This window comes from Sander lucioperca, chromosome 19, assembly GCF_008315115.2.
Source record: "Sander lucioperca isolate FBNREF2018 chromosome 19, SLUC_FBN_1.2, whole genome shotgun sequence".
NCBI lineage: Eukaryota > Metazoa > Chordata > Actinopteri > Perciformes > Percidae > Sander > Sander lucioperca.
The window spans coordinates 23,197,086-23,214,285 of NC_050191.1; the positions used below are offsets into that span (position 1 = coordinate 23,197,086).

A 17,200-nucleotide genomic window follows, 5' to 3' on the forward strand; every position below is an offset into this window, starting at 1 on the left:
CCCGTCTATTTCTGTCTTATGGAGGAGGCAGGAGAGGAGGAGGAGGATAAGGACAAGAGGAAGAAAGGCGAGGAAAAGAGTGGTCAGACTAATTATTATGTACAGCGCTGCTGAAATGTGAGTTCGTTTTCTTGGGGTGGGGGGGTTTCTTCCAAAATGTTTTCATTCCAGATTTTTGTGTACTTCAGCCTACCGTCATAGAAGCAGGGTTTCATATTTTCTTATGGCTAAATATTGCCCAGCTCTCAGGCAGTGTTGTGCTGATGCAGGAGGACGGTGAGAGAGTGGACCACCAGTTAGATTGGCTGCTACACTTTCTCTCCATCTTTAAGCTTTGTTGTTGTGCTGCTGTCAAGATCTCAGCATCAGCCTGCACAGTGCCACCCAGTGTTCAACCACGGGGCTTTATTACAGCAAAAAGAAAATGAGTAAACAATGTTAATATGAGTTCAAGTACTAATCTGTGGTGAAGGAAGTATTCCAATTATTTACTTTAGGTAGAAGTAGCAATGCCCCACTGTAAATATACTCCAGTACAAGCAAAAGTTCTGCATTCAAGTATTCATTATATAATCAAGTATTATTAGCACCAATAAACATATTATGTAGAATGGCCCCTGTGAGTAATGTATTATTGTATTACTGGATCATTTTTATTGTTGCATAACATGTAAGCAGCAATTTAATGTTGTAGTTGGTTGAGGTAGAGTTCAGAGGTTTTATTTGCTGCCCGGTAGTTGAATCTAGAGCTATGCATATATTATAAAATGATCATGTGTTTTGTATGTATTTTATAAAGTAACTTGTACAGTATATCTGTTTAATGTTCTGGAGTAAAATACAATATTTCCCTCTGAAATGTAGCAGAGTAGAAGTATAAAGCAGAAAATTAACATAATTCAAATAAAATAGAGGTACCGCAAAATTGTAGCAAAGCACAGTACTTCCGTAAAAGTTATTTTCCACAACTGGTAACAATAGAAAATGTGTTGTATAGTAATCAATTCATCAATGCTTGTTGCATCTTTCTGCTGTTTTGAAGAAGAAAGTGGGTTAGTTAGTAATGATATGAATTAATATATTAAATATTAACAAACATCTGAGTGCAACAAGGCATAATTTCTGACCTAAATGTACCAAAAGTATCACCCATACCATCAAAATTCAGAACTTTCTATCACTCCCATATTAATTTAGGAGTTTTAATACAAGACAAAAACTTAATCGAAGATATTAAAGTTTTATGAAGCCATTAAATAAATCCCATCATGTTTGTTTACATATGTCATATAACAGGAGTAAAAAGACTCATCTCATCAGCTGAGAAACACACAAAATGTGTCTTTTCTATTTCTATTGTGTGACTAGTCTAATAATAATGTAACTTATATTGTTAAAAATATAAATTAGGCCTTTGAGTAACAATGTGCCTTAGCTTTTTAATTCTTGTTAATGACAGTGTTTGTGATGTTTGAATAAATACATAATTCAGTCCATGAAGGCTACAATTAAGATTTGTTTTCCATATATTGATTTTGTATGTAAAACTCTGCACACTCAAACACCCATCACTATAAATACTACCACCACTCATAATTATAATATCTGAAACGTCAAAAAAACAACGTGACCATGTTTCACATATCTTAACTGACAGAGTTACCTCTGTTCCACTGTCACATGGTGATATTGTGTTTGCCAGGTGAGAGGCTGGCCGGACTAATCAGTAAAGGCAGAGTAATTTGCCTGCAGACATGTTCCAGAGCACAACTCCCTGGTGCATTGCTCAACCTGCTATACCAGGTGGCTTCAATGCTTGAATGCCCCTTTTACCTGCTCCAAACTACATGGCCAGAAAAAAGAAAAAGAAAAAGAAAAAATGAATAATAAAAAAAACACACACGTCATAACAGGAAACAGGAACAGGAAAGAGACTTGGCGGACTCTGCAGAGGCCAGGTGCAAAGTTTGGCTCGACTCCCCCTCTGCTCTCTGGCTTGTGCAGGCAGGAGGGTGGCTGCTGGTAGCGGAGGCCTTTTCAACGCTAAGCTTCTTTATCAAACCCCTGGGTCTAGTTTGTTCTCCTGTTGCTGCTGCTTGGTGGGTTGCCGTTATAAATTAGAGTGCAGGAGATGTGGGGAGCTCCCTGGCGGATCCCTGCCTGACGACTCTCACACAGAAGGTCAAGTGAAATATCAGCTACACCGTTCATTTTTTTTAATTACAAGAAGCTAGCTCATAAAAGCAGCCTCATGAGCCAGGGTGGTACCGTTTTCTCTTTTTGTGTTTTTCTCCACATCTTGCCTCCCTTGCTGTTCGCTGTGGATCTTTCCAGAGTTACATTGCTCAAGGATCTTTAATCACCATGTTGAAGGGGAAAATGATGGTTTGTGTAACAGCTACTTCAATTTATTTGACCCATCACAGGAGGCACACTCACTAATGATTAGAGGAGATAGATCTCCTTCATCCTTTCCGAGCTTACTCTTGGAAATTTACTGCTCAAGTTCACTGTCTGTACAGCGAAGGGAACAAATTAATTTACTGTACAGTCATGCTGACCAGTTTAGAAGATGATGACGTTTGGAGGAAAGAATTAATTTTAGCTTGCCCCTAAAAGCCACACTGTAAAACAGTGTGAAAGAGATGAAATCAGATACTAAAATTGCTAATTCTAAAATCGCCAACATATGAAGATGCATTCGTTGAGAATATTAACTCTAAAACGTATGCACAATTAATTATTTGCATCCCCACTAAAAGGGTGTCTGTTTTTTGTTTGAGTGGTTGTCGGCTAAGTTCGTCATTCAGAGCCCTTGTGGCCACCTGGGTGGCCGTGGCTCATGCCAAAGATGCCCCCGCCGTGTTTAATCTTCGACATTTATTTGTTTGCTTTGTGAATGAATATGCAAGCTGGAAACATCTATTAGTTCTAGTGTATCCTCATTACAGGGGGCCGTTCATTCAGCTAGACTGTGGTTGGTCAGGCAGCCGTTCCTCCAAACCAATGTCCAGACACCGCCTGGCAACCTCGCCTTTAGCCCGTGTCCATTCACTTCTCACTCTCAGTGTCCAGATACTATCTGGCAACCATCGGCACGACGGGGCTCAGCTTGAAGCCACGCTGGCATCGCAGCAGCAAACGGAGCCTAGAATTAGTTCAGGTTTGTATCAACATTTTAAAAATCCCAAAACTGAAACTTTCAATAAACCACCTAAATAGGGAAGGGGTTGTGATGCTTTTAAATATTGACTTTTTTATTTGTACATTTGTTGTTGTCTTTCATAACAGTTCGAGCGGCTATTGCTTGTTTGTGTATGCATGTATGTATGTGTATGTGTGTGTGTGTGTGTGTGTGTGTGTGTGTGTGTGTGTGTGTGTGTGTGTGTGTGTGTGCTTTATTCGTTGCTTGTCTGTAGCATCCACTAGGCCTCCATGAGCTGGCCTCACCTCATCTGGCAGCCATTACCTGCACACATGCTCCTGTCTGAAGGTTGATCTGCCGGGTTAAACAAATCCAGGCAGCGCGGCCCGCCAGGAATCAGCTCCATATATCAGCTGTGGAATAGCCAACATGACAGGGTTAGAGCTGGCTACCGTTAGCCGCGCACTATCACTGATCTCCCAACGCCAAATATGCTCGAAAACGTCAAACCCAGTTTAGTTCAGGTGCTGGATGCGACGATCAAATATACTGAGATATGTGGCTTCTGCTGAGGGTTTTGAAGGAGGGAAAAGGCTCTGGAGTTTCCCTCTGGAAAGATGTGACACGAGTCATTTCTTATGTATGAAGTTCCAAACTAAACAGGCATATAGTCTCAGTATTGAATGTGGAATTTGGTAATTATCTGCAGCAATATGCTTTATCCAGCATTTTGGTGTGAGGCGAGGCATAAATGCATAACTGTCTCTCAGCGTGGATGGCACGGAATTGACAATTCAACCAAGTTTGTGGAGTCTGATTCAATTCCGTGCCCAATCAAAAGTGCTTGAGATTCCATTTATGTTTATTACATTTCCTGTTTCTCACTTCATCACGTCGGAATTGAAACTGACAGGGTAATTATCATTTCATCCTAAATTGATCCCAATCCATGTGGGCTGGCTCCAAACATAGAGACACGAGAGGGGGAAAAAGAGAGATGGAGGAGAGAGAAAAAAGAAGCATTTTGGGAGCATTTGGCGATGGTTCAGTCATCTGTAAGACGTATCGCTTCAAGGGTGGGGAGAGATGGAGGGAGAGAAGCAGGGAGGGAGAAAAGGGAAGGGGAGACGTTTGGAGATTGCGTTGCGGGTGTTCCCTTGATGTCCCCCTGACAGGAACCAGATTGGGAGGCGCGCGGCGTCGGCGCTTTGGCTTTTTATTCGTCTGGCTCCGCCGGGTTTTTCCTGGCCTGAGCAGGCTCGGTTCTGAGACACTGTGGCCCACTCATGGAGCCAGCCTGTAGTTTAAGTGAGAATAACAAATGCTAGAAAAAATAATAGGCCTACAAAAAGAAAAAGAGACGAGCAGCACAATCCTACTATTGTTCATGGTAGCTAGGCAGAAAGCACAGTCGAGCCACGTCTTTGGGACATTTTACTGGCTGTAATAAAGAGTGTGTGGTCCCTGTTTTGGAGAGGTCTGCCAGACTGACAGATATGCTCTACAGTAGTATTGGATGGTTCCGTATCATGTATTTTGAGTTGTGTTACTTGGCACAGTTCAGATGAGACCTGTCATTCATCATGCTTTTGCTGAGCTGAAAGTAGTGTTCCGAGTTGCTTATGATGGCATAGTGTGCAATATGTTGAATAAGTAAAGGTGGTTGTGGATAGTGGCAGACTAGGAGATTTCACCTCCACCTCTAACAACTAACACGTAAAATGACAAACTCCTCCAATTTGACTGGCATGTTTGAACTTAAAGCAATGGTATATGAAGAGAAAAATATTTATACATGTCAGAGAAATAAAGTTGCAAGTTATGTAGAGTAGACTGAAAGTATATACTCGGCATCAAAGCTTTTACTGATTATGTGTAATGTGTAGCTTAGCAGCCGGGGGTACGCAGTTTAACATTGAACATATTTGTGTGGATTTATTTCAGAGAACGTAAAAGCAATAAACTTTGAGTCTTCACTGAGACAATGTGGAAAAATAGGTCTGAACCCTCTTTTTTTTTTTTTTAATATAGGCGTTAAATGACTGTCAAATAAAATGCATAGACAAGGAGAGTGAGACAAGCGCCGTATTGCATTTGAGATTGTTCTCCATTCTTCAGCCTTTTCGTGTTTAATATTATTCAGCGTTAAGTCCTGGACATGTAGCACGCACATGCGCTCATGTTCCTGGCTTCTACTGTGTGGGGTACAGGAACACAGTTTGGTCTGTGCTTAATCAGTTCTGTTTTTTAAGTGTTCTCTGCTTGGTTTTCCAGCACAGCCTTGTGAAAGAAAAACGTCTGGTCGTGGGTGGCTGAGCTGGGTCACTGAGCCCACAGAGTAGAGCATTTCATAAGAAAGAGCCCACTTAATTCTGAACCATACATCGCATTAGCTGATTTACATGTGGACAGCTATCATTTTGTGAGAAGTTTGACATTGATAAATGAGGTGTTTTACCTAATAGGTAATAAAAACAAATTACAGGTCTTAAGAGAAAGGATGTTCTTCATTTGGCTCTGTTTTCTGTCTCTTCGAGGGCAAGGGCCAGATTGTTTCCATATGATTGTAGCCTTCATTTGTTAAGTCTACAGACAGAGATTAATAACGGCGTGTTCTGATGACCAATCCATACTTCTCCTTGGGGTTATTAAAAAAGAAAAATGGTAGGAACAACTGGACATTCAGGATAAATGATTGTTTTTATTCGCACACTTACAGATTTTTTAAGTTACTTGACTATTAGTGGTACATTTAAACCGTTGATGAAGTAGGCTATTATTTCACTCCCTGTAATTCTCATTCGCTGTCTTTAAATCGCCTTTTACACTGTTTGCACAAAATACATTTTATTAATTACAGGAAAGTAAAATCCCCCATCGCCACTATAAAAACGTGAAATTAACACATTACTGATACTTATAACCCCCAGCTGTATGTTACGCGCAATAAACATTTCTCTGATTAGCAGGGCACAAATAATACCATGGTTAAAAAGCCATGATGTTTTCACTATAAGCCTGTTAATTATGGAGAGTATACATTCCTCAGTGCAGTGATTATGTGGCTGCTGCTCTTGTCCATGATCCATCAAATACCTTAAATTCAAATTAGTGAAACCATAAACAATCTACTTATTGTCAGTGGGGATTCACAGCGTTTTCACAGAGGGCGAAATGCTGACATACATTGTAAAATGACAAATGACAGTCCAGAGACGAGAACAAATCAGTGCTCTGACCAGAGGGTTTTTTTTTCCAAAGAGAAAATATTAGCCCAAACAGTACTTAGTAGGTGAGGGTGTGTTATTCTTAACCAGTTTGAATCACTACTGGACTCTGCGGGTCCCACAGAGCTCGTATATAAGCTCTCTCAAGTTTCTTCAGCTAGGCGTGAAAAGGCTTCCCTTCTGGTGTAATGCAAGCCTGACAGAGGACAAGTCTGCCTCTATTCCCCATCTCAACAGAGTCAAACACAACCCGAAAGGATGAGGACGACACATCCACAGTCAGGCCATAATTTTCCACGACCTAAAAGGTCCTTACATTGTGAAAGCTGTTCAATCAGGTGTGATTCTTCACCATACTGTACATCTGCAGGTGGCAACAAATTAGATTGATGTGCTTGATGCACTGTGAGACTTGTACTAAAATAAAATCAAAATACATTTAAATCTGTTATCAAAAACTCCACTCACGTACTGGTATGATATGTAATGAATACAATATATGTTTGCCATACTGTAAAATGTAAAATCCATATGTGCATGTTCAGTCTGAGAGGCCAGAGACAACGCTTTTAACCTTGAAATTAGAGTTATGTTTTGTCACAATCCTGCAATCATCATATGGAGAAACAAAGACGATACTTTCCAAGTGAATTGAATTTTGCCGTTCCGTCTTGCTTGTAAATGATGCAGGCGTACGTAATGACTGCGTAGTCAGACCGAGGTAATTTCAAGTGCCACATCCAATCAGCACTATCACCACAAAGCATCACAGCTTGGAGCGCAGTCATTCTCTCTGCAGGGCCTTCAGCTGAGGTGATACTCAACCGCTGAAACACAGTAAAAGTTACCGATACGAAGCAAAAAAGAAAGGGTGAGGAAAGAGAAGGGGGCAAGAGGGATTGGGGGGTGGAGGGGGTGAAAGAGTCTTGGATCCTGTGGTAAGTGCCAGAGGGACACATTTAGTTGGAACACAGAGTGTGCTGAGTGATGGGAGCTACGGCTACAGCAGTGTTTAGAAACACCAGTCGGCCAGTCTATTGCCTAGGAGCCTGGGTGTCTGCGCTGAGCTCTCCCCCCACCACTCTAAGTAGGATGGTACATGCAGCCTCACTGCATACCGCTCTGCGCGCCGCTAAAATTAGCCCCCCTGGAACCAGATGGAATCCTAAACAGAATAAACTTTTCTTGACTTGATTATATTGAGCCTTTCCAAGCTCCGACATTAAAAAGAAAGAGAGAAGGCAAAGAACGAGGGGGAACCTTAGAAGCTAATTGCCGTGGGTCTGGCGTGCACATTGGGCATTGTGTTGAGTCGAGACGCTGCAGTAATACCGGAGCCTTTCCCCGGGCCGTGTCTCCCAGAGGGTGAACTGTCACATCTTCCATGCGTTTGCGGTGGGCTTGCAGCTCCACACGGACTGCATGTGAAGCCGCTAATTAAAAGCAAGCGAACCGTAACTGTCTGGCTCACCAGGCCGTGCTCATCCATGTGGCCCCCATTGGCTCTCGTGGCCCCCCTGGCCCCTGACAAAGGCTGTTAGGCCTCTGTGTGGGAGTGATTTTCAGAAAAAAGTTACATGACTCCCTTATAAAGCAACACTGGCAGTATTACAGTGTATTTATGAGCTACAATTAGAAGGATTTTGTCGCCAACCTCACCTATGTCATGGTACAAAAACATTTTAACAGATGATTGAAATTTGCCACACTAAATTTGGTAACCAACAAATTCAAATTTGTATCATATGAATGAAAGAGTCTTTCATTAGTCCAAATTAAAGCACTGCTGGTCATTTTTTACACAATTTTCAAAAAAGTTTTCTCTCACATAATGTAACCCATGAACTCATGAGATTTCAAAAAAAATAAATAAAAAGAACTTGTAAGGCAGACAATAGCTGTAACATAACAGAGATGTGTAAACAGAGGAAGCTAAAGAGCACTTAGAATACAATACAAATTCCTTTAATGAAACAACCCATGGTTGGTAGACAAGATGGAATGGGACTTTGACTCGCTCCAAACAGTGACTTTGATTACCAAGATTTGTTTGTTTCCACAAAATGACAGCTAAAACCCCAAGTCCTTCTCTAAACCAAAGTCTCACTACACTCCAAACTCGGCCCAGTGGTTGGCCACCTACAGAACAGCAAGAAAAAAAACAAAGACTAGGGGAAAACCCTTTGTATCAAAGGCTATCTTCTGGTGACTCCCTGGCTCGTGTTTATTGAACGCTGATTTTAATGCTCCATTTTTATCATGGCGATTAACATTGTTTAGTAATCAGTCAAACCGAGACTTCCCCTTGTCCGTGCGAGTGTAAACACTTGTCTTCTCAAAACAGCTTAATTTGGATAAAGAAAGGACAGAAATGTGAATGTGATGGTATTTTTTGTATTGTTTGCTAAAGCAGAAGCACATGATGCAATGCTAGTGTTTATGGGGGGAAAGGCTGTAATTTTAGTATCAGTCATATGTGAGCCATGACACATATGACCACCATGAATTGGCCTTTCCTCTCTGAAATCCGTCCCATCACAATTTTTCCAGCACTGGCTGGCTTAGTCTCTGCCACAAATTTTATATGATCCCCTTTCTTTCAATAACCTCAGTTTGCTTTGATTACTTTAATCACCTTTGAATCTAACCAATTTTCTGACTTTGTGGTATCTTTTCCAGGGCCTACTTGGTGGCGTGTGTGTGATTGAGGAGTGACACTGAGCATCACTGCAGTAGCTCATTTGAGCAGGAGCTGAAGAGTTTCCTCGACAGTAGGAAGGAAAACCTTTGCGAGTGGATGGAGGTAATGTGAAGGGAAGAGTGAGGGAGCGACCCAGACGGTGACTTGGCTGGGGTCAGGTGTAAACATATGCACAGCTGGCAAGCAGATGTGCTCAGACGAGAGCCAGTGACCATGTCTTTGGTTCCTTCCTCCCTGCTCACCTGATGTTCAGCTAATTCAGCAAGGAGAAGCAAAAAGTGAGTTGCAAAAAAAAAATTCACGCACATGTAAAATTGTGTGCAGACATTTTGAAAATAGACACAAGGGAGACAGTAAGAAAAAAAAAAGGGGGGGGGGGGGCAAAAAGAAATCAAAAGCTCTGGTTACTCCAGAAGTGGACTCTGTTCCTCTGTTACTTAGCTAGTCAAGCGAGTGTGTGGTCGATGAGAGAGAAAGTATAACATTTCCCATTTTCTACTTTACTAGAGTGGTCTGGGAGACTCATCGGATGGGATTTTAAAAAGATCTTTCAGTGCACTGACATCCATGAACACGCCATGATTACATTCCTTTCACCCATTGCTTTCTTTTTTCTGCCTTTATTCACTATGTGCCAGGCCAAAAAGGACGGACAATTTTGTGCATTCTTGTGGATTTTCTGAGACCCCTAATCAAACTTTCAAACAAATGATCTCATGATGTAATGGACTGAAGAGATGCAAGCAACAACAAAACAAAACTCTCCTCTACTGCTAGAGCAATAACCAAAAGTTTACACCCCGGCAAACAGTTTAAATATTTACCAACCTTAGTAAAACAGTTGGGGATTATCCTGTATTGTTATAACACTGAGAAAAGATCCTCATACTTTCCATATTTTCTGCTGATTCCATGAAGCTGAAAACAAGGAGAGGGATCAGATTAAAATCTCTTTGTACATAAACTACCCATTGACTCACGGTCTTCCTGTCGGAAGGAGCAATTAGCTCTCCGAGACAAAGATCTCAGACATGTTAAACGGCTGAAAATAAATAAATGTGGGTATTGCTGTTAGACTTTAGGCCCTGTTTCAATTAGAGCAGAGGCCGTGGTCTGTGTCTCTCACTGAGCTGCTGGCTCCTTCAAGCTCTGCTTCTATGGGGACTTTTTAATTGCTATGTTTTAGCTGAGAGGGAAACAGAGAGGGGAAATGTACTGTATTCATCTTGGCCTCCCACTATGCTTCACTCAAGAAGGCCTGGGGTGATTTGTCTCTTTAACGCGGAACGCCGTACAGTGAAGTACAGTGCTGCTCAGACAATGCATTCATTCTTCCCATCATGAATGGAGATTTTCTTCCACAGGTCTTTTTTTTTCTTCTTTTCAGCGGATTGATTTATGTGACATAATTTATTATGACCAGCTACCCAAGCTCCTTCAATTTCAAGAGGTAAAATGATCTGGAGATTTGCTAAAATCACAACACCTTCAATATAAAAGCTTTTGACAAAGTCTGCACTTGATATTCATCATTAGATTAGTGGTTGGCATCTGTTAAGCCTTATATAACTGATAAAAGTAGTCTGTGGCTCTTATTTTAAGGATTGCATTCCTTTTCAAACATTCCACACAATCTGCTGAAGTTGGTTATACTTTCGATGGAGCGTAAGATTTCAAACTCCTCAGTCTCTTGCTTTTTCCATATCCAGCTGATGGCAGCCATGTCAACTATCAAAAAGCAGAGTCTGCTTACAGAGATGACTGATGAGCGATGGTAGCCAGATCTGTGTGTGTGCTCTCTTTCCCAGCATCCAGACATGTGGGTCATAGAGAGAGAGACCAGATACACACCTCCTGATCTCGCTGCTGTCAGATCAACACTTTTTGTCAGCACATCTCTGTCGCTCTCTCTCTGTGGCGCTCTCACACTCTCTATCTATCCTGTCTTTTCACTGTCCCCAGGCATCCCATCAATCATTCTTGTTCTGCGCTTCACAACCCCAAATCTCTCTTTGCGACTGCACCACGCTGGGACAAGAATGTTTAAAGGTCTCTTTGTCCCTTTGAGAGTGGGAACAACGTGAATTTTCTTCTGAGATGTGATAATATGATGACGGTTACGCTATTTTCGGGGACGCCGCAGTCTCTTATTTGTGTCTCTCAACACTCATAATAAGCAGCGTGTGCCTTCCGTGGCGACGGTTATACCTTTCACCCTTCCCTCTCTGTGAGTTGCGTGATTACACGCAGACAGATGGTTTGAGTTTGAGCTCTGCCGCTGCGCGCTAATATCAGACATGCTTTGAATTTATCTCACATCTTAATGGACGACAGGGTAGACAGGCACTTTGCAAACTGCCGAACCATTCCTCTCGCCCTCTGTTTATTACCGTATTTATTTGACTGGATTCAAGGAATGAGGAAAATTGGCCCGTGTGAGAAAGAGACAGAGAAAGTGAGAGGGGTAGGAGCTCCACAATGAATGGTCGGACATTTAACTGTTAAGACTGCGGTCATGAGAGCTGTCAAATGCTTGTCTGTCTGATAATAAACCTCATTACAGAGTGATCCGAACAATCAAACCATCCCATTTCCTCTTGGACAACTTGGGCCTCTCCCTCAGGTACCGAAGTCTCTTCCTGCGTCTGGCAATATTGGGTCAAAGTACTTTTTTCTCAATCGTCCAGGCTAATAGTGATTAATGATTTTCATCAGCCCCAGGCTTCTATTAAAGAACATCTTCACACAGTGCTTGACCCCAAAGGCCACAGGAACACATTGAGATACTTGCGCTCATTTCTATTTTTTTATGTCAGGCCTCTGCAGTAGTTGTAGTATCACATTTCACTACAGTGGCCCACTCACTTACTGAAAGATAAACTCCTTTTGTTGATCTAAAGTGCTTAGCTTATGCTTCATCAATCGGTCGGTCGGTCAAGCAGCAGTTTTGGGAGGGGAGGCGAAGGCGAACGGCTCCGCAGAAGTGGCAGGGGGAACAAAGACTGGTTTATGGCGTGTGGCCATCAGACAGGCTACATCAACACTGTTCGTCAGGGCCCAAGAATAGTGCATAGGGCTGAGTCAGCCTAGCAGCAGTTACCCACAGCAAGGGGAAGAGAGGGAGAAATGTGTGTGTACTTGTGAGATGGCCAGATGCAAAGGGAACGAAAAAGGAAAAAGGGGGAGTGAGAAAACAACCCAAGGTTCTTGTTAAAACGGGATTGTTAAGGACTCCTGCTGTGGGAGTGACTTTTTTTTGTCATCCACCATTTGACTCCATGACTCCACTCTTGACCTTGTAGCACACAAACACAAATGGGAAACTTGGCCTATATAACGGCCCTGTTTACTGGAAATGTTGCTCACTAGGGACAATAAAGACTTATGATGCATACAAGGCTCCTGCCGACCTTTGCTGTTGTGGCCTAATGTAACTCCCATACCCACAACTGTACACACCAATAGAAAGAGAAAAAGGTAGTAAACAACATACACATGTCTCTTATAACTAGATAGAAAGAGCAAGACTTTACTGTCCTTTAATGAAGGCAGAAATGAAAATTTGTCTTTGTCTCGGTTCAAGGGTTCAATAAAAACCCACATTAAACATTCAAGGGATAGGATTAGGTGTGCACATATAGAAAGAGGTATACCTATTAAAATAGAACCATGCAAACACACAATTTACGGAGCTACTATTTACTGCAACAGGACCCGGCATTGTCATCGACCTAACACTTAGGGTGTTGTGCGGTGGAGGGACGAGCTGTTTATTTTGTTTATCACTTCACTCTATCAACTGCATATGCAGTGTGTATGTGCGTGTGCACGTGCATTTTCATTTGGAAGTGATCTCCTGTGTTTTTCCTGTTGCAGAGCACAGAAGCATGTGGTGTGGAAGCTCAAAGCTCTCGCCCACATCAAGAGAAACCATCCGGCCTTATAGCCACAAGCCCTCCCTCTTCTCCCCCATCTCAGGCGTAATAACAGAGCCATCAAATAGCCATATTTATAATCTCCGAACGGGCCAATTTTAAAGTGGTCAACTCCAGAGGTATAGGAATTGTTGAGAGCAATTTGCGGTTTTCATTCTTAAAGAGGCACCATCCCAGTGGCAAATGAAATAAAGCCAGTATCCTTTTTTTCCCCATTTGTCAATATGAAAGCTGGGTTCAATTATATATTTGGCTTTATTCTGATATCACTTCAAAATGATTTATTTAAAAATGGGTTGGGCAAAAATTATTTTATTATAATAATGCTCTGTGTTTGTGTAACACAGAAATTAGAGCATATATCATTTTCTAAAATGCAATGATGAGATTGCGCCAGTCTGGTACAGCACGCCCTGCATGGTACTAATATAAGAGCAGTTACTGTATATCTTCACTAGCAAGTACTGTGTGCAGTTTTTGTTATCATTTATCTTGAATTTAAATGGTAAATGGACTGCATTTACTGAGGTTTATTTATTTAGTTTATCATAAAAACATCTTCTTAACACACCTTTGCATTTACAATGTTCATCAGTGTTGAAACACCAGTTTTCCTAACGTGGAAAAGAGAAGTTGAATGCAAGCAAATAGCATCTGGTTTAGCAACATATTGTGAGCAGAACCAGCAGCAGATCAGCATACATGAATACATTTCATCTGGTCATTACTGTGCAGTTATGGAGCCAAACACTCCCGCCAGTTTCCAGCCTCCTGTCACTTGCCGGTATCTGACACTGATGAAAAATGCAGCGTGTTTCGATCACCACAACATTACCATTCTGTTTTCTCTATATGTTGAGATCAGATGACTCCCAAGTGTTGATCTAGTATGATAAATGTAGTGCTGTGTAACACATGACTTACTTTTTGTGTGTAGCCTGCATTTATGACTCATTATAGTAGATGTGTGACATAAATTATATTATATTATAAATACAAAAATTGGAAGATTTAACCAATTAGAAATTACGTTACTTTCATTTATACTTAAACATTGTACACATACTGTAGCTGTAGCTTGGTAAAGAGTGCTGGATTAACCAACTCCGAGGCTTCAGGAGAAAAAAATTAGCAGTGGTGCCCCCATTCAGCTCCTTGAGATAGTTTGTGATTGGTGGTGATCATTTGATTACACACAAACTTATTTAGCGATAGTAATATTAAAGGTATAGTAACTAGATTTTGACCAAGGGTCCCTCTACAAGATGGGGCAGAGCGTGTAAAATTGTGGGAACCACTATGAGGCCCTTACCAATTCAGTTTAGTGCGTTGGTGGTGCATTTTAGCAAACAAATTGGAATGAATCAAATTACCACAAACTAACTGTCACACAGTGCACCTAGGGCTTTTGAGAACCCTTAAGTCTGGGGCCCTGGGTGGCTTTCCATTTTTCCTGGTTGGTAATAAGCCTTAGTAATACAAACATGGACTCTTGAACAATTAACAAGTTAAATAAGAATATAAATTTCTACCATTGAAAATGCTATTTATAAAGAAATGCCAATGACCGCTTTGTCAGCTCAATCTATCTAATAAAGTGGGACGCCTCTGTATGTGTGTGTGTGTGTGTGTGTGTGTGTGTGTGTGTGTGTGTGTGTGTGTGTGCATCTGTCTTTGAAATATCTCATGAGCCCTTCATCAACTCTACTTCACACTTGGTTTGCTGGGTACCCAATGAACTTGGGGTTTGGATTTTGGAGTATTTGGAGCAATTTGGACAGCATTGTATATTAAAAACTGTGAATAAAACTAAACGGCGGAACAATAAACTGATGGCGCATCACGCTGTTGACACGCTCTGGACAACAACAGGGGTGGGGGAGGTTTACTGGCTTGGACTGTTGTTCACTTTTTGCTGCTTCTAGTGTAACATGATTGCTGGATATACCAAGCAAACTTTTCTTCACTTTCCTGGAGCATGAGCGGATAGCTGACAGGAAAAATCCCAACTTTTGTGTTGAATAAGCAGCAGCGGCAGCAAAAACTGTCCTGTCCTGTTAGTAGTGTCCTGTGACTCCCATGTCACAGGACAGTGTACAGGACAGTGTCTGACTGTCCCGGGACAGTCATGGAGTCACAGGACAGTGTCTGGGAGTCATAGGACAGTGTACAGGACAGTGTCTGACTGTCCTGGGACACTCCTCAGGACACTAATAACAGGACAGGACAGTTTTTTGCTGCCACTGCTTCTCTGAATAAGGTTGGGAAAAATGGTGGTACGTAACGCCGGCTTTTCCGTGTCTATTATTTTGCTAAGAGGAAACTCAATAAAAAGCCATTTGCCAACACTAAATATAAAACAAAAGCCAGACACTATATCATATTAAGTTGCTGTGAGCTGTACATTCACCACTTCTAAACAGAGGCAGAACAACCTAATCTTGGAGATTTTTCCTCCACAGCGCTGTGCAATGCAGACTTTCTCGGAGCTGACCAGGCAAAGAGAGCAGTTTTCATTAAACTCACCCTGGGTCCGGATAATTAAGTGTACTGCTAACTTATAACACTAATAACATTACCGTTGGCAAAATACCACTGCGAATCAAAAGCCACTAAGCCTGTATGGAACACCTTTGCTAAAGTGTTAAATTCATTAACGATAATACAAGACAAGATGACAAAACGCCGGCGTCATTACACGCTGACTGTGGAGATATCAACATGCAATATCGTTGACGAAAAAGACAACACTGAAATGTTTATTTGCATTGCCTTCCAACTTTTATTTTCGTTACACACACACACACACACACACACACACACACACACACACACACACACACACACACACTACGACTACGACTACTAGTACTACTACTACTACTACTACTACTACTCGGTTCTGGTGGTTGATTAACGCAGATATGTGCTGATTGGCTCTCATAACTGGTCAGATGGGTAGCGCACTGCCATGAGTCCATGAGGCAAATGTCTGATTCCTCCACATTTTAATTGTGATATTTTGTGATTAAAACATTAATCTGCCACGTTCTCCGTCAGGTAAATGTAGTAGTACAATGTCTTCATCTGATGTAGAAGTACACTGTAAGTCAGTAGTAGGCTATACAGTGGAGTTGCATATTAAGTGGTAATTTTAGGGAACAATTTGGTTCTGGAGAATTGTACAAGCAGCACTACCACCGGCCAAGCAATCGGCCCATTCCAAACAGGCACATTTTCAACGGGCACTGTACTACTACTGTAATAAATGACAAGATTGGTTTAATATCACTGCAAAGCAGTGCAACAAACTACTAGGATGAATATCTTGGGGGGCCCTGGAACTGATGGTTGCATCACATCCTACATCACTGCAGAGTCCCTGGTTCTGTTTCTGCTAGGGAACTTAGTTGCCCGTCACACCCCTCTCTCTCATTTGTTTCCTGACAGATTCACTATGGCCTGTCCAATACAAGCAAAAGTACTCCAAAGAAATCATCAAAAATAAATAAAAAGATGAATATCTGTCTGTATTATTCATGAGTGTGGCTGGGGTCCTCATAGATGTGCAGTACACCCAACACTGTCTGACATGAAAAACTCAAATTTTCCTAATACTAAAAGAGTTGTTGAAAAGTGTTCCATTTCTCTGGCCTATTGACCATTTTTGTCTAAACATATTATATACTGCATATTATTTTGGAAAGCAACACAGCCAGTGTATTTTGGAAACATCTGCAGTTTCAAACTACACTAAAATCCACATCTAAAAACTCCACAGAAGAAAGGAGCAGAAGCTTTTGACCCTAATGGCTAATTATTCAATGTTTTCCCCCTGACTTGAAAATGACGGAACTACTGAATATTGTAACCATCTTAATCGCATTGTTTACTGATGCTGTACCCTCACAGACCTCTGTGCATTTTGACTGTGATATGCAATGCCAGACCCATAGCTATTAACTCCAGCCTCCTTTCATCTTTCTCTCCTTTCTTTTCACTCTCTGCCCCTGAAGGGTTGTGCTCACGCATGCCACCCTCATAATCAGCCATTCTGATATTCAAATAAGTACAGAAAAACATCATTCGAACATGACCAGAATACATCAAGGGACAGCTGGCATGAAAATGGCCTCACATATTTATTTTTTTACTTTGTAAAGATGGAGATTAAAGTGGATAGAAGTGAGGC

At 41.5% G+C, this 17,200-nt stretch overlaps 1 long non-coding RNA gene across 1 annotated transcript in view; it reads right to left on the reverse strand.

Moving 5' to 3' along the window:
• Nucleotides 1–9,548: 9,548 nt before the first annotated feature.
• The window catches only part of LOC118493888, a 47,166-nt gene continuing 39,514 nt past the window's right edge, over nucleotides 9,549–17,200 (reverse strand). The window contains exon 4 of the long non-coding RNA XR_004895945.1: nucleotides 9,549–9,991. This is a non-coding gene — a long non-coding RNA (uncharacterized LOC118493888). The remainder of the gene's footprint in view (nucleotides 9,992–17,200) is intronic.